Here is a 20,778-nt window from a genome sequence, read left to right as displayed (position 1 = left end):
TTCCCAGCGTCCACATGTGCTGGTGACACAGGGCCCCTGAGGCATGTCGCAGCCTGGCAGTTCTTCCTGGTGAAGCACAGGCCTGAGGCAGGCTGGGTCTCCCGCGCAGATCCTGACCTCTAACGGAGACCCCCACCACTGCTTTCGCAGCATCCCCGGTCTCACAGACGTGTCTTCACCTCCATGCTCTTCTTCCTGCTGGGAACACCTCTGCCACCAACCCACATGCTGCAGAACCTACTCTCCACCTCACATTTGTTCATCCACATTCTTGTGCTAAATTCATCTCGGGTGAATCTGGTGTGACCTAACCCTTCTCTTCCAGGTATGGGAGCTTCCAACACTTCTGCCAAGTTGCCAAAAAAAAAAAAAAGGAAAGAATTTTGAGCTGAGAGGAGAATGAGCAGCTATTTGGAAAAGCTAAAGTAGACTGTGAACTCAATCCTATATATATATATATTTTTTTAATTGACCAATCTATACTTCCCCCAGTGAAAGTTTATATTCCAAGGTCATTAATTTTGTTACCAAAATCTTGATAATTACACTTTTAAAATTAATCTTATTTTTGTTAATCCACAAACACTCATCTATCTTGCCATGCTTGTTTAAGATTCCAAAAGGGGAGTTTAATCTTAGGTTAACTTCATGAAGGTTATAGAATTTATCTTAGGAAACCAGAGGTACTGCTAATTGCGGCAGACATGTTGATGAGTCAAACATTCATTCCCTCATAGAAAGCACTTGATAAAGGATATAAACCTGGAATAAACTATTAAGACGCTAAGTTACAAGCCCAGTTCTTGAATTTAAAATCGGTTGGAAAATTGGGGGCTTTTTCATTTCTCATCTGTTAAATCTGCTCCCGTGGATGCACCCATTGGTCTAAAGTTCTACATAAATGAGGCAGGAAAACCTGCCAAAGAAAAAACCCACACATTTGAAGATTTAAATTATTTGATATATATTATCCAATTCTGGAATTCTTAAAATGTGTATTTCCAGGGGTATAGGCTGTAGATCAGCAAATGGCACAGAACTTATTACCGTAAGATCGGTATTTCCCCTGGTCCTACAGACCCTGACGTCTCCAGTTGTTTCTCTGTAGCTCAGGGTTACAATCACAGTAAGGCGACCGGTCGCGGCCACGTACGGTGGCAGAGTGCACCGCAAACACCACCACACAGGCCAGCCACGAAGGCCAGCAGAGAGCCTTACAACTCCTGCAAACGTCACTCTTCCCGGAGAATAAAAATTTAAAAACTGCTGACCACATCCTGGGGGCTGAGGACAGAACAGAGTGTCCTGGTGGCTCCAGCAGCTGTGTGTGTGTGTGTGGGGGGGGGGGTCCTGACCCCTCTGCAAGAGGTCAGCATGCCATGCACACAGTGAGCTCTCAATAAAGTTGAAAAGTGAATGAGCCATCTAAGAATGAAAGAATTTGAAGATACCCATTTTATCTTAATAAAGAATATGCAGTTTAAAGACGTTTTATGTCTTATTTTGTCCATCGTGTATGTGTGTAAGACAGGGGTCCTGAGGACAAAGCTTTTGTTGAGTGCCCACTGTGTCCTCAACCTTTCTCCTGATACTTAAGACCATTTAACCAGAGGCTCTCCCGGCTCATCTGCCGTTCACATGAGGTGAACCTATGAAATAAGACGCCAGCGCCCGAGATGCCGGGAGACTGGCGGCGGGACAGCTTGAGCTCTAGCAGACGAAACATGACTCGAAATACTTTCCAGCCCTGGAGAGCAGGCGTTTGTGGAGCGCCGCCCAGTGGCCGTCGGCAGACCTCCACTCTGCAGGGCAGCCGAGTATTGACCACGGGGCCCCGGCCGCGGGGAACCGTGTTCCTGCCACGAGAGGCTGCTTCTCACAGGTTTCACCGCTGATGTGGTTGGGTTGGGTGGGTCCCGTTCGGTGATGTGACTCAGTGATCTTCTACGGTGGCTTTCACCCCCAAACCAGCTGCTGAAGAGCAGACACCCTGCTACACATCCCCGACGGGATGTGTCCTTCCGAAACTATTCCCCGCAGACACAGGCCCACACTCCACGAGGCTCTCCGAATTCACAGCAAATTGTGCCTTTACAAAAACACAGCCTCGGCGGCAGCGGACACCACCACTCAGTCCACCAGGTGCCGCCCTGCACGCACATACACGCGCACTTGCGCACACGCACGCTGCCCATGCCAAGCCCGCGCAGCCCCAGGCAGCCACACTGGAGCCAGCAGAGCCAGGCACCCGCAGGACGGTAGCCGGCTGAGGGCCTGTGATGCCGGATTTCTGGGTAGTTAAGGCTCGGCACGCTGCTGTTCACGGGGCACCTCCATGCTGGGATTTCTGATCTCCAAGTGAAGCCAAACATTTAATGCAACGTCCTACGTATCAGGAAGCGTAAATGCTATGGCTAGAGAGGTAACTAAGAAACAGTTGCAAGATTATACCTGCTTTTTATTTTTATTTTTTTAATGCTTTATTTATTCATGAAAGTAAGAGAGAGAGAGAGGCAGAGGGAGAAGCAGGCTTCCTGCCGAGCAGGGAGCCCAATGCAGGACTCGATCCCAGGACCCTGAGATCATGACCTGAGCTGAAGGCAGATGCTTAACGACTGAGCCACCCAGGCGCCCCATATACCTGCTCTTTAAAAACCGTTGGAAAAGCTTCCATCTAAAAAGGCGCTGGTGAATGGTGGAGTCTGGAAGTGGAAAGCACTCTGGCCCGTGGCCTCTGGGCCTGCTCATGCGCGGCCAGCTGGAAGGCCCCACGGGTCCAACCTCTGCTACGCGAGGGCTGCCCGTCACCTGAAGCATCCAGACTACTTCCATCACAGACAGGGCCCGTCCCTGTGAGGCCCTTCCTGCTCCCGGACTTCCAAGATCGAGGAAACGCTCGTGCAATGGACTCACGATTCCACAGCATGTGAATGACGCTCCCAAAAAGCGCCCGCCCCCTCCCCCTCCCCCCGGGGGAGGAGCCCACACTCCTCCCCACCTCTGTGGACACCTGTTAACTCTGTACACGCGGCGCCTCATCTGTGAGGAGACAGCCCACCAGACAGGGTTCAGTGGGCCCAACACTGGGGCCCTAAGGGCGGCCCCGCGCTCGCCACGTGGTTGCGGAGGCAGGCTGCCAGGTTGAGGGGCTTGGAAGTCGGGGTCGGAGCCACAAATAACCCGAATATGGTTTTCTTCAGGAAAACGTGTCCAAACACCCCAAGCATGTCCCCCCAGCGTCTGAAAAGGCCCCATTACTTGGCGCTTGGGTTCGCTCCAAGATTCTCGGGTGGCCACCGAGGGCAGATGAGCACGGATGTAAATCGGGCAAGAGCCAGCAGGACGGCCGCGGGTGCGTGGGCAGACAGACCGCCTGTTGGGGCAGTGGCTCGGCTCCCTGTGCTGGGAGCACCATGGGGGCACCCGCATGTCTGCACGCCCGCCAAGGCTCCCATCATCCCACAAAACTGCAGAGAAACACCCAGACTGTGGCCTGCGCTGGAACTGAGATCAGTAACTCCATCATCAGCCTGCTCTTTCTTCCTCTTGCTGAATGAACAGCAGGACAAGGAAAGCAAAACAAACAGCTTGGTGGCGAGTGGGGGCGGAAGGCCAGGGGGCAGGTGGGACCCCTCTGAGGCGACAGCGAGGCCCCTGAAGTGGGCCGCGGTGAGGGCTTCCGCCAAGTATCTGAACCGTATTTTCAGAACAGCAGGGTTATATGGCGTCTACCTCAAATAAAGCCATTTTTAAACACATAAAGGTGCCTTAGTGACAGGAGTCAAGACACACGCGGGGGCCATCGGTGCCGGTACTTCAGAACGTGACAGAGAGAGGTGGCTCCCCCCAGGCCCCGAAACCACCGATCTTCCGTCTGCATGGACCGGTTTCTCCCGGACCCATCCTCGGGACTCACAGAACACGTGGTCTTTTGTGGCGGGCTTCTCCTGCTGGTAAGGTCCCTCCAGCCTGTGGAAGGTGTCAGCCCACCACTCCTTCCTATGCGGTGCGTGGGTACACGTTTTCTTATCCATTCCTCCGCCTGTGGAGGGCTGCTTCCACCGCGACCAGTGTGAGGAGAGCGGCTGCGAACACGGGTGTGCGCGACACCGTGGGAGAAGGCCGTCTGGACAGGCCATGCGGCACAGCACAGCCATGTCCACAACCTGGGCCGGGCCGTGGGCAAAGCCAAGGGCAGATGCTCTTACTGCCGAGAACATAAAGTCCGACTGTCCGGCGCTCACACACAAGGACGCGACGTCCCAAGACAGTGTGTGCTGGGACAGAGCGGCGGGCGGCAGGGTCACTGCTCCCTGAACGGGCGGCCCCGTCGCTTTCTCAACATGGGGCCAGAAACTCGGGAGGAGCTGCGGGCACAGGCAGACCGCTGCCAGTGCCCACTCGAGTCGAACAAGCCACCCAGCTGACAGGCAGGCCCCGTGCTCTGGGGGCGGACGGAGGGCAGGGGAGGGCATGGGGTCGAGGGCACACCTTCTTTCAGGCTTTCGCTCATGCCCAGTATCCCACACACTCCTACCTCCTCGCTGGTGTCGGCACTTGGCACTGAGGGAGCGTGGGCCGCACAAGGGATGGGGCGGGCCAGGAACAAGGCGGCACAGCACTCCGTCCCAGAAGCCATGTCTTCCTGCACCCCAACCCTGATTCGGAGCACACAGCCTCGGGGCGCAGACAATCCAGCGGGGAGTAAATCAGATCCACGGAAATGCTAAGACAGGATGTGACAGAAGGTGGGGATGCGTCCTCGAGGCACCTCGGCAGGAGGGCGCTGGGGTGTCCAAAAAGTAGATGGACGGTGGGCTGGAGAGGTGTCCAGGCCAGGCCGGCCCACGTCAGACCCATGCGGGACCCTCTCTTTGTGCGGCTCACACCGTCTGGCAGAAACCTGCGTTTACGATGGTCCCTGGCCTCACACGTCCGGGTGTGCCCGCTCATCTAAGCCTCAGATAACGCACGCGCGAGGCACGGCCATAAATACCGTATCTGGCCGGAGCCAGCCGGGCTGCCCTCACAACCCCCACCTCAACGCCTCGGGCTCTCCCCTCCACTCGGGACCGGAAGTTCAGGCTATGAGTGCTGGTGGTTCTCCTAGCAGCTGTGTTTGTCCTGTGTTTCGTCCCTCTGCCCACGGATGGCTCGGCGGGAGCCCCGGCAGGTGGAGGGCTGGGCCCAGCGGCCAAGGTGCCCATGAGAACAGGAGGCTCCTGTGTTGTGGTGGTTCTCGCGGCCCGACCGGCCAGGGACTGGCTGCCAGCAGTGCGAGCTCGTGGCCTGGAGGCTGACGCAGCCCGTCGGCCAGCAGCAGCTACCGCGCAGACGGAACGCATTTCTGGACGCTGCAGAAAGGAGCCAAACCATACACTAGGCCTCCCAGTGGAGGCAGCTGGGGAGGACGGTGTGGTTTTCTCAGCTTAACGAAAGACCAGGAGGTCAGGGCAGGGAGAGGCCAGCTGGGCCAGCTGGGCCTGTCGCTCTTCCAGTAGCTCAGACATTTCCCCACAAGGCTGGGAGAGTCCAGAGGGTAGGCTTATTTTGCTAAATCGGGGCTCTCAAAACCCCCAAGCCCCAAGCTCATGCGAGCAGGAGGCAGGATGCCCCAAAGCATAAGACAGAGGTGGTTACTGCTCCCTGGGAACTCATTCTGCCTAAGGGGGCCCCAGATTTCACTTATGGGAGCAACGTCCCCATGATGCCAGCAGAACCCACACATGAGCACCACCCACATGGAGCGGGGCTCCCACCACACCTCCTGTCCCCAGGAGGGACCCCTCCCTGGGGCAGTGCCCTGGCCACACGTGGCCCAGCCAGGCTTCTGACGAGCCCGATGAGGCCCACCCACCAGCTCCATCACCCCGAGGCATCCTTCCAACAACCGGGCGCAGCTCTGTAAACCCATTCACAACAGGAAAGGTGGGGAGGCCCGTGGTCACCAGCTGCACGTACAGACTCAGAGACCAGAGAGCCTGCCGGGGTCGTGCACAAGGGCTTGGACACCAGGAGGCTGAGGGAGGCACACCAGCCACACAGTAGCTCAGGGCACCTCTGCTCGCTTGTGTGCCGGGGGCTGTAGGCCCTGCTTCCCCTGCTGGCCACGCACACTTGTCGGGGCCTGACTCCAAGCTGGGTCCTTCCCTGCGGGTACCCGTAGGCGGGGCTGATGGCCACAGGGGTCTAACAGCAAGGCACCTCGTAACCCTGGGAGCCGAGAGGCGAATGCAGGCCAGCGACACTGACAGGGACCCAGCCTCTCCCTCCAGGCCTCAGGTCTCCCATCTCTAGAGATTAGCCCCTGTGGGCGGTCCTCAAGCCTCCGTGAGGCTTCCCCACTCCTGAGCAAGCTCCCAAGCAGTTGCTCGGACCCGGGGCTCTGGGAACAGAGGCCCCAGGCCAGCTTGCTCTCAGGTGCTCATCAGCAACAACACTGTAGGACCCACGTGGGGGGTCCAAGTTGTGAGAGACGTTCAGATGAAACATGGTCTCTGACCCCAGCCTGGGCTCAGTGACCAAGGGGGCCCCCAGGGGCATTCTTTGCCTCCCAGGGGCCTCTGTGGGTTTTCCCTGGAGCTCACGCGGCCGTGGATGCCATCAGTGACCCCAGGGGGCTGCGTGCTGCACAGAACGTCCTCCAAGTGCTCCTCTACCTTATGCAGGGCCAGCTGCACAAGGGACGCAGGTGCATAAAGAGGGCTCTGCATGTCGCGTCTCCAGCCGGGGCTGGCCTGGGGACAGCGGCCAGGGAAGCCACGCAAGCCTCTAAATCCATTGCTGAGCTCTTGCTTCCTTTAGGCAGGTCCTCTCCTTCAGGAATTTGGGGGCTTCCAGGCCACTTCCTGACTCCACCAAGGCTCAGGACCGTGTGGACCCCATCCTCCCTCCGAAATCCTTACCTGCCCTGTGCCCAGCCTCCTTGCCAGGGCGCGGGTGACCAGATGTGGATGACCCCTGCAGGCAACAGCACCCTGACTCTGCCTGACCCCGAGTGAGGCTCCAGGCACAGTCCTGCGGGGCAGTGTGTTCAGGACTCGGGCTCGCTGACGTCCACCCTGCTGTCAGGGGACAGAGGGCAGTGCCCAGTCGGAGTGGCACCGATGCTGGCCCTGGAGCGGAGCGCACTAAAGGGAAGGCTTCAGGGGCCTTCCCTCTGGCTACACAGGTCGGGAGCACTTTTCCCTATGTTATGGGTGGGGTTTTAGGTCCTATTTTAAGTTGCAGACGTTGCCCGCTTTCTGGGAGGGACCGTTTTGTGAACGGGCCAGTGTGTGGAGTCTGCAGGAAAACCGCTGGATGCCCACAGACACCGGGGGCACAGGCACACACATTACTTCTTCTGTCTACGAAACGAAGCTACCTCGCTACATAGGCCGATTTGAATGTTTCTGGGTCACATGGCCAAACCACACTCTGCTTAAAATGCAACGTGTGTGGTTTCAGTGACTTAAGACTGAACTGTCTTCCTTACAGGACCGTCGGCCTGTGCTTGCCGTTTCCAGCGAGCCCAGAGCAGCTGAAGGAGAGCGCAGGCTGGAGACGAAGGAGGTGCGCGGGCCCCCCCGCACAGGTGAGCTGCCGGCCCTCCTGGCTTTCTTCTCTTTCTTCTCTTTCCCTGCTTCTGGGTCCCCCCGCCCCCTCCCCGCCCCTGGCTTACTGGGACTGAGCGCTGGCAGACAGCGCGGGCTGACGGGTGGTTTCACGGCTGAGCACCATTTCTCTCTGAAAACTAAGCCTTCTTTAAACTATAGGTTGGCTCCAGCAAAAACTAAAATGAGATTTATTTTTCTAGCATTTCGACCTGGAAGTGACTGAGCAGACTGCTCAGGTCTTCCTCACTAAGCAAAGACCAATAGTGGCTCTAGTTCTGTGTCCTGAAGACGGAGCCAGAGCAGGCTTATCAACTGTCAGCACACACATCTGGGCGCCGACTGAAGGTGCCAGGGGCGCTCCTCGCCCTGGGTCTCCATCCTAGGGCACAGACGTGGAGAGCTTTCGGTCTGGCAGAGTACAATGAACGTCTTACAGGAGGCACATCTGGAACGTATACGTTTCATGGGGCACGAAGCCTAGAATGGGGGGTCTCTTTCCACAACCGTGGCGGGGTGGGGTGGGGAGCCCAGACCCGGAGGTGTTCCACCCAGAGGGTGGAGCCTAGAAAGGAAGGGAAGGTTCAAGTTTTCAAAGCAAGCAGGGGCAGCCAACCTTCTGCACAAGACAGGCTTTGTGTTCAGGTGACGCTCAGTGTGGCTCTCTGTGACCACCTGAATCCCCTCTGTAAGTGGAAACCCCACGTGCCACCTCGTCTGACAGGATCTTCACAAAGATGCTCGGGGGTGACATGCTGCTGACACACACCCAGGAGCTGATTAATTTGTGCAAGACCACTATGGAGTGAAACGGTGGGCTGTCTACCGCACAGAGGGGCGGTGTTCACCTGCTGCTGGGACAGGGCAATGACGGAAGCCCACGGAGCAGAGCCCTCCAGGACCTCTGGGGACAGGGCTGGGCCCTGCACGTGCCCCTCAGTCGGGGGCCTGAGGAAGGTCAGGGCAGCAGCAGAGGACGGGGCTGGACATAAGAGCTAGGGATGGCAGGGCAGAAACTGCCGGGGGAGGAGTCTGCAGCGCCACAGCACCCCTCGCCAGGCACTGCGGTCCAGAGCACAGGACGTGGCATCACCGCAGGGGCCGTGTGGGGAAGGACAGAAACAAGGGTCTGGCAGCCAGCCTGGCCGTACGGCGTGCCACGGCCCTCACAGAGTGCCAGCGTCAGATGCCATCCTGGGACCGGCATGAAGCACACCGCAGAAGGCCACAGAACATCAACACCCTCCCGTCTGGTCCAAATGTGCGCTCCGCCCCTTTACCAGTGATGCCACACCCACCCTCAGGCAAGACCACGCAGGACCCCGGTCCTGGTACGGCCCCCACTTTCTGACAGACAGCGCCCACTTCCTCAGACCCTCCTCCAAATCACCCACCCAACCCCAAATCCTACAGCAGGCCCCTCTGCTGCAATGCTCCATGGGGCACACGGTCTGGCTCACCCCATCCGGTGCCAGGTGCCAGCTACAGGTGTTCTCGCGCTAAGGCACTGATGGCCCATGAGGGCAGGACAGTGGCGGCCAGCGGCGGCCAGGGCCAGTCTCCTCACGAGTGCTCGGTAAGTGTGTGGGAACGGGTGGATGGAGGGTGCATCTTTAAACCAGGAGTGGGTTTGCCAAAGCACGGTTCTCTCAGGCTCAGCTCTGGGAGTTAAGGCTGCCCCCAGTGCACCGGGAGGTGCTGGCCAACACCAAGGACAACAGGGCTGTCAGTGGACACAAACGGGCACCCCTAGGTCAGGAGACCCCCATCGTCTCTGCCCTCGGAACCGTCCAGACCAGTGGGAAGCTTCTCACAGGCGAGCTGAAAAGAAGGGCCTTGAGTACAGACAAGGGACTCTCACGGTGTCTCTGAACGGCGGCTGAGCAGCAAGGGGACATGGGGGAGTGTACTCAGGGTCAGAGGAAGATCCCGTGGGCACTCAGAGGCCCGGGGCTCGGCCCGCCCTCACAGGGGTAAGCCTTCCACAGCTGTGCTCTGGCCTCCTACTTACGCAGGGACGCAAGACGTGTCCATGAAAGCTGCGGGGATGGCGGCGAGGCAGGGTCCCCTGTCCAGGCAGGGACGTCCACTGTGTGAGGAGCAGGCTGCCCCAGCGCCAGGTCGGATAGGGAGGAGCTGTGTCTCCCAGAGGTATGTGTGTGCACGTGCGTGCGCGTAAGTGTGTCCAGGAGAGACAGAGGAGGTCTCGGAAGACACCAAAGGAGCAAAGTGGAAACCTTTTCATCTTTACACTTCAGGGAGGTTATTTTCCCCAAAACCCATAGAAGACATTCAGAACGGTTCAGGAATTCACGCCCTAGGACCACCAGGAAGGAGAGGAGGCAGACGCCTGGTACCGGGCCCCCACAGAAGCAGTATGGGTAAGGAGGGCCACACAGCTGGTCACGCTCCCTTCCCAGTCCCCAGGTGGGGGCCAGAGGTGGGACGCCAGGGCCGGCTCCCACACGCCATCTGGGCCTGAGTCTTGGGTGGCCCCCTATGTCCAGTGTCCACAAAAGCTCGTGCCCTCCGCCCTGCACCACCATAAAGCTGGCGGGCTGGACAGCACAGGGCCTGGCCATGTATGGGCTGAACAGTGACTCATGAGGCCCAACGGCTCCCCGTCTGCAGGGACCACAGAAGACAGGGCTGGAATGGAAACATTTACGCAGCCAAGCCCAGAAGGCTCTACAAAAGCCAAGTCCTGCCAGAGGGAGAGGGAGAGGGAGGGGCTGGCCAAGAGGGAAAGGGGCTGGCGCCCTGGGACAGAGTAGGAAGGAATCCTCCCAAGGGGCGGGGACAAAAAGCAGTTTACCTTCCGGTCACTCCGTCCCATAACTCACTAGGATTAACATGGAGCACGGAGCGCGCCCACCACATTCTCACGCGCCTGCAACTTAGGAGCTGGTGGTGGAGAAATGGTGGTGGATGACGGGACCCCCAGATGACTGCCCAGAGGTTCACATCTGAGACCGACGGGGCGACAGGGACAGGGTGCGCTCGGAGACCCTGGCACAGGGTCACGCCAGCCAGGCTGAGGACACGGCACAGTCCCGGAGCAGAATCCTGACCTCAGAGGCTCATGCTCTTTCCATATAGAAACAGTCTGTGAGCCTTTCTGGGATCACATGTGAAAATAGCACAGACCTGGGAAAGACCCAGCAAAGACGGACAGCAAAAATTCAGAGAAGCGTCCCTAGTGGGGTCCCAGCACTCGAGTTGTTACTCAACCCCGGGAAGACAAGAAGGGCCACGTGGACGCAGGGAAAACACCGAACAGCCCAGGTGCTCAGTGCCCGGAGGAGAGCTCCCTGGGACGTAAATGCAGGCCCATAACAAAGTACGCGTGAGGAGCAGCTGCTGCGGGAAGGCCCCACGGAGCAAAAGCTGGACCGCCACCCGGGGCCCGTGGGGGGACTGAGGGAGCGTAAACCCACTGGAAGCCGCCCCGCACGCCCCTCCCACTCCGACAGCCCATTTAAGGGGCTATAGCCACGAGCTGCTATAAAGAACACAAGATTCTCAGGGCTCTGGCCTTGGAGTGCTCCCCGGGGACCCCAGAGCTGGGCCCTGGCAGCCCTTTCGTGTGACTCAGAAAAGGGCCCCCGCAGCCCTGGTTCTCGGCCCGAAACTGGCACCAGAACAAGGCAGGGCTCTGCCTCAGAGGGTCAGCCTGCCTTCCAGGGGAATTCGGGGCCTCAGCTAAGACCTGTGCTGGAAAGCGTAGGCTCTGGCAGGGATGCAAACCATCACAGCTTCTCTCAGGCAAACACCGGCAGCTTCACATCAAGTGAGACGCACACTCACAAAAACAAGCCAGTGCCCATCAGCAGCTGTACGGATCGAGACGGTGCAGCACACACACAGTGGGACAGCATCCGGCCAGGAGGGAGGACACACTGCCCTTCCAGGCAGCACACACGGGCTCGTATGCGCCATGCTCCTCGAGACAGAGGAGGACAAGTCCTGTAGGATATCACCTACCCATGCAGTCGAAAGAAGTTAAACCTATTAAAAAACAAACCAGGGCGCCTGGAGGGCGCAGTAGGCTAAGCGTCTGACTCTTGGTTTAGGCTCAGGTCCTGATCTCGGGGTCGTGAGATCGAGCCCCGCGTCGGGCTCCACACTCAGCGTGGAGTCCGCTTGAGACTCTCTCTCCTTCTCCCTCTGCCCCTCACACGCTCGCATGCTCTTTCTCTCTAAAATAAATAAATAAATCTTAAAAAAACAAAAACGAACCAGTGAAAGGATGGGACGGGGGTCAGACGAGGGCACAGATGAGAAACGGGAAGTGACTAAGCCAGGGACCTGCTGCACAGCTGATGGGCACAGACAGTATTACATCGGCCGATCATCAATGCATAAATGTATCAAAGTCACACACTGCACACTGTACGTTTACAACGTGGAACATGTCAAATTTACCAAATGAAATTTTTTTTTAAACACACTTTTTTTTTTTTTTTAAGATTTTATTTATTTATTTGACAGAGAGACACAGCGAGAGAGGGAACACAAGCAGGGGGAGCGGGAGAGGGAGAAGCAGGCTTCCCGCTGAGCAGGGAGCCCGATGCGGGACTCGATCCCGGGACCCCGGGATCATGACCTGAGCCGAAGGCAGACGCTTAACGACGGAGCCGCCCAGGCGCCCCCCAAATGAAATTTTTAAAAACAAGACCTAGCAATCCCACTCGTAAGTATTCACCCAAGGAAAAAAGTATTATGCTCACCTACAAAACTGTATGTTCACATATAAAAACCTAGGCACGAATATCTGAAGCAGCTGTATTTGTAAGGGCCCAAGCCTGGAAAGAGCCCACATGCCCGCGGAACGGCAGATGCACAGCTGGGATGCGACTCAGCGACCCGTGCATCACGGGGGGGGTCTCTGATGCTGTCTGCCGAGGCGGAACGTGCCAGACGCTAAAGGCGCCACACCGATGACATCCCAGAAGGGTCCGAATGAGAGGGACGGTGCGGGGGTTGCCCGGTGCGGCACAGGGACGGGCTGAGCACCAAGAAATGGCACAGAGGAATTCAGTGGGTGATGGGACCGTCTGTATGCCGTGTGTGGTGGTGTTTGCAGTATACACCAAAAAGAGTAACTTTCATCGCATGTAGATTTTAAAAATGTACAGGTTCTCGGGCCAAACCGTCAGGCTCTGATCTTGATACCATCGCTACTGCCAGCTACCTGAACAAATGACTCCCTTGCTCTGTGACGTGCTCACCTCCACCACAAAGTGGGATTTCAAGTGTCCCTACCTCCTGTGGAAAACTGGGCGGTTTGAGGAAATTACTCTGTGTAAAATGCTTCCAACAGCGGTAGCAGGTGGTGAACACCCAGCTTGCCGGCAACGGCCCTGACTTCCGCGAGCCCTGCCCCCCCGCACGCCCCTTTGCAGGGTGAGCTGCAGAGGCTGGGGCGGGAGCGGGAGGACTGTCAAGGCCAAAGAGAAGCTGTAAGACAGACAAGAGACACAAGAGAGTCAGGGATGTGGGTGGGAGTTTGGGCGGAAGAGCAGTCATCACGGACAATTTCATGAGATGTCTTACGTGTTTTATTATCTTTCCGAATAAAACCCAAAAGTTGTGGTGAGGGGAATGCTGGTGGCCAGCGCGGCCCCTGAGAAGGCTCAGCCCAGAGACACAGTGGGTGGGGTGGGTGCGGCCGCAGCGCAGGCGCACTGGGAGAAGGTTCCGTGCTCCTTGGGCCCAGAAGGGGGCAAAGCCGAGAGCCCACCAACCCTTCCCAGGCTGGCCTCAGCAAGGCCAGGGATTCGGAGGCGCATCAGGTCTCACCTGCTGGGACACCTCCCCCCCTGGATCCAACCCTGAAGGCGTAAAAAGGTGCTAGAATTCCACCCTTTGCCCACACAGCCCTGGGGCAAAAGGCTCAGAGCCTGCACACCTGCGTTAAATCCAGGGGAAGGAGCAGCACCCCACTTGGTATGCTGCTGGGACACTGGGGGCCAGTGCGCCCTGCCCATCCTTGGGTGACCTCCTTTCCTTGAATGTTCCCCTGCCTGGGAAGGGGTTGTCCTGGAGCCCAGTGTACAGACGGCAGCACACCCACTCCTGACTGTGGGCCCACAAGTGCATGACCTCTCACCAGACAACTCGCACACCGGACGGAAGAGAGCGTGAGGCTGGAGCTCCCCCAACCCCGAGGAAGGCCCCTTGCCTCCGGAGACAAGCACAGGACAAGGCAAGACGCAGTCAACAAGCTGACGAGTCTGGGACGTGCTCTCAAGGCCAGATTTGGGGACACATACCCTCTGTCCACCTGGCTGGGTGACCCAGAGCCTGGCCACCAAATCAGGGAACAGAGCCGACTGCCACAAGCAGGGTGGCCTCTGACAATGAGCACCCCCAAAACCACCGGCAGAGATAGTACGGTTGGCCCCAGGAAGTGCCTGGAACACTGGCCAGATGCAGGGATCAGACACCGGCACAGCCTAATGCCATTTCCTGACCTGTGGTCAACGTTCACAAGATCTTCTTTCCAATTTGCCTTAATTAAAGATTAACATTCCAAATCACTTCCTCTCAGTCGGCTCACTATTCTTAATTTTGAAGTCACTCAATGTCCTGGCAATTACTCATTACCTTCAGCAGCAGCAGATGGAAAACAGCACAATTCCCTGTGTCTCTCAGACGAAGCCAGCCAGACACGTACCTGGAGAAGTGTGTGCATTCAAGTCACCTCTGCAGGCCTGTGGGATGGAGAGCAGGGTCAGTCCCCGGGGAGAGCTGCTGACATGACAAAGCCAAAGCAAGCGCACCAAGGCAAGCCCACGCGAGCCAACCTCCACACGGTGCAGCCCACGGCTGTCGGTCAGACGAGGATGTGCATCTGTGTCTGGGCACTGGGCACGTCCAGGAAGGAGTGAGAAACGCCGAGGACACGTCTACGTGTGCAAGGGTGCCGCGTGCCAGACAACCGCATGTAACAGAGGCTTCCAAATGCAAAGTCGGCCACAGAGACAGCGCTGGACGTGTGTGGTCACGCTGTGCGACTCCGCCAGCCGGGCCCCCAGCTGCCCCCGTGGAGAGCGCAAAAGCTGGCTGTGGGGCCAAGCCCACCATGAGCACTCCACGAACGGGAACTTTCCAGTTTTATTCCTTCAACCTCCTTTGAATGAGTAGCTATGCTATCTCCCAGCCTCAGCTGCTGTTTGGTTAAAATTTAAGGGGGAGGATACGTGTATACAGAAATGAAACAATTTTGGTGACAAAAGACCAGCCAGGAAGGCTGTGAGTCTGTCAGCACTGCAATTTAAAGCCCCAAGTCAGGACTTTACAGCTCAGCTCAAGCAGCTCCTGGCCGCAAGACCCAGGAGGCGCTGAGGTCCTCGGGGGGCCGGCACGCACACAGAGCCACCTTTCCGTCTCCAGAGTCGACACCATGGAGTGTGGTCCCCTCAGACAGGCCAGAGTCCGTCAGAATTCTTCTGGGTCCAGAAGCTGTACGGCCACATGCACACACGTCTCAGGACAATGCGGATTCGGGCCGTTCCCTCCCTGAGGCAGAGGCCCTGACTGGAGTGAGCACGAGGCCCTGGAGGGGCTCCGAATCTGGGTCCCGGAACTCCACTCCCCAGCAATCTTTCACTGACCCCCAATTTGGGGAGATCAGGGCCCCTGGCGCACATGCTTTAGAGGTGGGACGAAGACGTGACCTCGTTCCAAGAAGGCGTTTCTTTTATGAGCAGTAAGGTTCCTTCTGATGTGGGGGGAGGCGAGGCAGAGGGGTGCCCAGGCCCCTGCTCCAGCGGGCCCCGGCTTGAGTTTGCTCCAGAACGCCCACGTAGGGAAGCTGGCTGTCACAGCAATCCCCGTACCCACCCACCTCAGTGGGAGGCCCTCCTTCAGGCACAGGCTCCCTCCCCCCGGGGGCAGTCCCCTCTTGCCCTTAGCGTGACCCCATGGTGACAGCCAGTAACAGCGTGGTATGCTTCTGTTGCAGCTCAGACACGGCCGAGATGAGCTCCCACAACATGTCGTGGGTCCGGTACCCAAGCCACGTCTCCACGGCAGTTGAAGACGTCATCACTGCGCAGAGCATCGTCTCTAGGTGCCTGCACGTCTACATGGCCCTGTGTGTCCCGGTGAGCTTGGCGGCTGGGCTCTTCAACCTGACCACCTTCATCAAGGGCCGTGCCAGGCAGGGGGGCCTGGACGCATTCCTCTCAGACCTCACGGTCACCCACGTGCTGGTGACGCTGCTCTCCCTCACCACCGTCAGCCGGCCAGACTACATGGTCACCACCAACCTGGGCTGTGCTGTCCTCTCCTTCCTGGCCAACGTCTGCTACTTCAACGGGCAGTACGTGCAGCTGGTGATGCTCTTTGCGTTCCTGCTGCAGGGCTCCGCGCCCTGCCTGCGCACGGCCACCAAGGCGGCCCAGAGGCCCGTGGAGAGCCTGGCTGTCATTGGGGGCTGTGCCTTCTGCAGCTCCCTGGGACTGGCAGCCCTGCTGGGCACATCTGGAGAGCTGTCCAGAAGCACCCTGTGCCAGGTGGACCCGCTGACCGCCTGGCCTGAGTATGAAATCGTCAAGGTCAGCCTGGGCTTCGGGCTGGCCCTCGTCCTGAAGCTGGTGTTCTTCATCCTGCTCGTTGTCCAGCTGGCCCGGAGGGCGGCCGCCCCCCAGAGGGATGCGGCCTCCACTCCTCGAGTCGTGCTGGCCACGGCCCTGACCACGTTTGCCTGCCGCCTCCCCTACAACATCGCACTCCTGCAACGGGCCCGGCTGAAGCTGCAGAGGGACATCGGCTCCCCCAGGGACGAGCTCCTCATGAGCCTGGCAGAGCTGGTCCTGTTTGGGGAGAGCAGCGTGAATTCCCTGGCCACCCTCTTCCTCCACCGGCCCTGCAGGCTGGCACTGCTGAGCGTTCCGGAGCGCCTCACCCGATGGTGCAGGAAGGGAGAGCCCAGCGACAGCTTCTCCTTAAAGAGAGTTGGGGGTTAAGGCAGGGCCCCGCCTGCAGCAGACAAGCAAGCCGGACAAGTGAGGGGGTCTTTCTGGCAGTGAGGAAACAGAACCATTTGCTACAACTCCAATCTGCATGGTGAGCGCCAACAAGGGGTGACGGGATGGCCTGGAAGGCACTGCCAAATAACTGCCTGGCATTCGGCTCTGCATACGCAAACACTCCATACCCTGGCTCAAACCAAACACTTGGAGCTGAAGGAAACCCTGCAAATCCAGGGTGCAGTGACTGTGGAGGTTCAAACTGGCCAGACACAGGCCTGACTGGGCGGAGATATCCTAAATGCTGGTGGGCAATTCCGTTAGCTTGTCCGCGAGCCGGCATCCTTCTCTGCTCCTGCCCGGCCAGACGACAGAATCTTGAAAATAAATACACTATTCAAAGAACTTTAGGGCCATATTATAACCTGGTCCTAAAGGGTCATTAACTGGATAACCTTTAACACTGCTAGAAAGTTTGGACCACCTAAATATTGCTGAGAGCAAAGAAGTTTGGTTCTATCTTTTTAAATTTATCATCACTGGAGGTCTGAGCATATCACCCACACGCTGATCAAGTGTCCCACGGCACTCCCCACTCCCTGTGACCTGGCAGGTGGTTGGTGCCCATCGTAAGGGCTCTGGGTAGTCAGTGACAAGCTCTGTGTCTAAAGCCCCATCTGCTCTGTTTGACATCATGTGCAGAAAGGCTGGTACCAAACATAAAATACAAAGTTCAGTAGTTAATCTTAACCCAAAATGTACTCTTAACCAATCTTGCTAGAGTTATATTAAGATTTTCTTGATTGAAGAGAGAGAGGAGGCGTGCAAGGGAAAGGTGTCTCTGGTTGTGGGATCCTATTCCTTTGACAGTTTCGGTTTTTCATGAAAACTTGACTGTTCAGAGCAGTTTTAGGTTCACAATCAAATTAAACAGAATTAAGAGACTTCCGCCATGCCCTGCCCCCACACTGATGTCCCCCCGGATGAAGCATCTGTCACAACTGATGGATCTACATCGACACATCACTGTCACGCAGAGTCCACAGTTCATGTCCGGGCTCAGTCCTGGTGGTGTACATTCCGTGGTTCGGGTGGGTCTATATGGACACGTATCCCTCATTATGGCATCACAGAGTACCCACTGCCCGAAAAGCCCCCGTGCTCTGCCTCTGCACCCCTGCCCTCCGCCCCTGGCACCCCCATCTTTACTGCCCCCGCAGTCCTGCCTCTTCCGGAACGCCCTGCGGCTGGAATCCCACAGTCCGGAGCCGGCTCACGCTGGCTTCTGTCACTTAGGAACACGTGTCAGGTTCCGCCATGTCTTGGTAGCTTGTTTCTTTTTAGGACTGAATAATACTCTGCTGTCTGGACAGCTTCTATTTCAATGAATATTTTATGTTACTCGGCAAACTTTGGAACAAAAACATTTTGAAGATTTTCAAAAACATTTGAATATTTTATGTTACTCTGCAAACTACAGAACAAAAACTTGCCTTTTGCAAGTATGTCTTTTCAATGTTGATATACCTGCATTGCTTCTTTGGAACGAAAAGGATTTGGATTATATGGTTAAATAGCTTCTGTAATACGCCATTAAAATATTAAATGCTTTAAAAAACCCACTCCCCTTCTGTTTCTGCTCCTCTGTGTGCTCACACAAAGAGTGTTGGTCCTGGACTGCCGGCAGGCGCGAGGCCGGTAGGGGCTGGCAGGCGCGCAAAGGACAGAGCTGGGAGCTTCTGGAAGTCAGTGCGTTCCCTTCCACCAGGAGGGTCAAGCAGGACAAATGGCATCAGGACTGACACATTAAGGCTGCTCCTTCACGCACGGTAGAGTAATTTTTACTAGATGCTGGGTGTCATGAATTTCCCTTGTTGAGTGTTTAATTTTACTCTCTTACTTTTTTAAAAGATTTTGTTTATTTATTTGAGAGAGAGCAAGCAAAAGAGAGAGAGAGAGCATGAATGGTGAGGAGCCGCAGAGGGAGAGGAAGAAGCAGGCTCCCCGCTGAGCAGGAAGCCCAACACAGGGCTCGATCCCAGGACTCAGGGATCATGACCCGAGCTGAGGGCAGACCCTTCACCATCTGAGCCACCCAGGCGCCCCTTACTCTTAAAGAGTACTGATGTTTACTCTGGCAGGCACGTTGTTCCTTGTAGATGCGTGGGATTCTCTGGAGAGCTTTGTTAGTCAGGGTCTAGAGCGTCCCGTTCTGGGGTCTCTCCTCATCACAAATGCTCAGAAGCGTCTCTAGTCTGGCCGGGTGGAATGAGAAGGTGGCTCAGGCCTATGTAATTCTGGGAGTTGTTCGGCTTGGAGCTGTCCTGTAGCCGCTCTGGGCATGGCCTGGACTGTTCACACCAGGCACGTACAGGCTCAGGAGCTCTTTCTTGACATGGCTCCCTGTCTCCAGCCCCATCTCCTGCCATTCCAGCCCCTTCAGCCTCCCAGAAACCTAATACCATCCCCTCAACGTGGTCCGGTCACCCTGAGCTGCTCGGAACACCTCCTGCCTCCAGACGAGGGGGCTCACCACGCCTGCTTCCTTCTCTCCAACACCAAGGTCCTGCACTGCCCACTGCCCCAGTGTCTGAAAACAGCTGCGTCCTCTATCTTAACCAGCTTTTAATGGTTTATGGCAAGTTCCCTGACGTTACTCATTTATGGCCAGAAGTGGAAGGACCTAAATTAATGTATAAATACACAATAATAGAAGCCAACAGCCTACTAGTTTTAGAACAGAAGGAGGGGTTAGGCTCACATGTGCTCAGGGCTTCTCCGAGAAATGGCGGACTCAGGCTGGGACAGTGAACACGTAAGCCAAGCCCGGAGAATCTGATCCCACTGAGTTTCTCAGTATTTTGGCTAAAGGAATGGTTTTAGAACCCAACCACAGGCACGTAAATCGGTGGTTCTCAAACTTTTTATTTTGAGCCATAGGATCCTTTCTTTAAACAAATCCTACAAGGAAGCCCAACGTCTGAGACACTAAAAGGTACCGTTGTGACAGGAGAGGAGGTGGGGACACCTGACCTCTAGAACACCCAGGTGCCCCCGGCCCAAACCACCAGCCCCGCAAGGGCCCTGTGGGGACAGGGCGGCTGCCAGATGTGGGGCTCGTCTGCTCACCCCTCATCCTGGGACAGACAGGACACACTGAGAACAGGAGCTCTGCAAGGACAAAGCCGAGAGAAAGGTCAAGAGCCACAGAGAAGTAAGAAAACACGCAGAACTGTGGTTTTCCAGCGTGGGAGGTGCCCACGAAACCTTGATTTGAAAAAGATGGCTCAGAACGGGGGGGTGGGGGGTGGAGGGTGAGGGGAAGCCACTTCCTGTGGCCCCAGCCTCTCCCCAAGGACCCAGACCTCCAGCCTGGCATTCTAGAACATGCCACCCACAAACAGCCCTCCCCGGGGCAGAGCCTGGTGTGCGCCATCCGCCCGCGCTTCTGCGGGCCACACGCACCACGTTCTGGGTGCAACTGGCACATCGCTCTCAGAGAATGAGAGGAAACGTCCAGAAAGCTCCAGGCGACGGCTGAGAGGAGCCCAGCTGCCCAGAAAGTCAACATGCGCGAAACCACGGGGACGGCTCTTTTATGGTGTCATAAAATACCCCCAGGCTGAGTGGGTGTGAAGGTGCATCTGATGCCTGAGAGCACCTGAACACTCACCATCCCCTTCCTGTGACAGAAGAGGCCGGATGGTGGGTCTGCAGAAGGCCCGTCCGTTTTTCTCTAGGTAACAGCCTCAGACAGTGTAGACGGTGGCTGTTTGGCACACTACGGGTCTGCACACACACGGGACTGCAGCTCGGGTCTGACCCACAGCCCCAGAGAGGAGGAGAGGACAGCGCTGGCACGTCCACTCCTGCCCGCACAGGCTCCGGGCTGGATCTGCAGAGCTCACGTGGAAGGAACTGCCTGGTGGTCGCCCCTCCACTCCCCAAGCTGGCTTCCCGGGCCACACACACACACACACACACACACACACACACACACACACACACTCAGAATTACAAGTTCTGATACTTGGCCCCGGCCAACGGCTACCCACTGGGGGGCCTACAGTATTCCCTAGCAGCACACACCTCCTTAGGCCAGCCTGCAGCCAACAAAGAGGATGCAGGACGCCCATCACACACGCTTCCCCAAGGTAAGCACGGTCCCGTCCCCTCTCTGGGCCCTGGCCTCTGTCTTCATAGCA

At 57.1% G+C, this 20,778-nt stretch overlaps 1 protein-coding gene across 5 annotated transcripts in view; it reads right to left on the bottom strand.

Annotated features, from left to right (window-relative positions):
* The window catches only part of C10H7orf50 (chromosome 10 C7orf50 homolog), a 130,056-nt gene that overhangs the window by 59,126 nt on the left and 50,152 nt on the right, over nucleotides 1–20,778 (bottom strand). The gene's annotated exons all lie outside the window — the stretch shown is intronic.

This window comes from Zalophus californianus, chromosome 10, assembly GCF_009762305.2.
Source record: "Zalophus californianus isolate mZalCal1 chromosome 10, mZalCal1.pri.v2, whole genome shotgun sequence".
NCBI classification, from domain to species: Eukaryota; Metazoa; Chordata; class Mammalia; order Carnivora; family Otariidae; genus Zalophus; species Zalophus californianus.
This window is presented reverse-complemented; position numbering and strand designations above follow the sequence as displayed.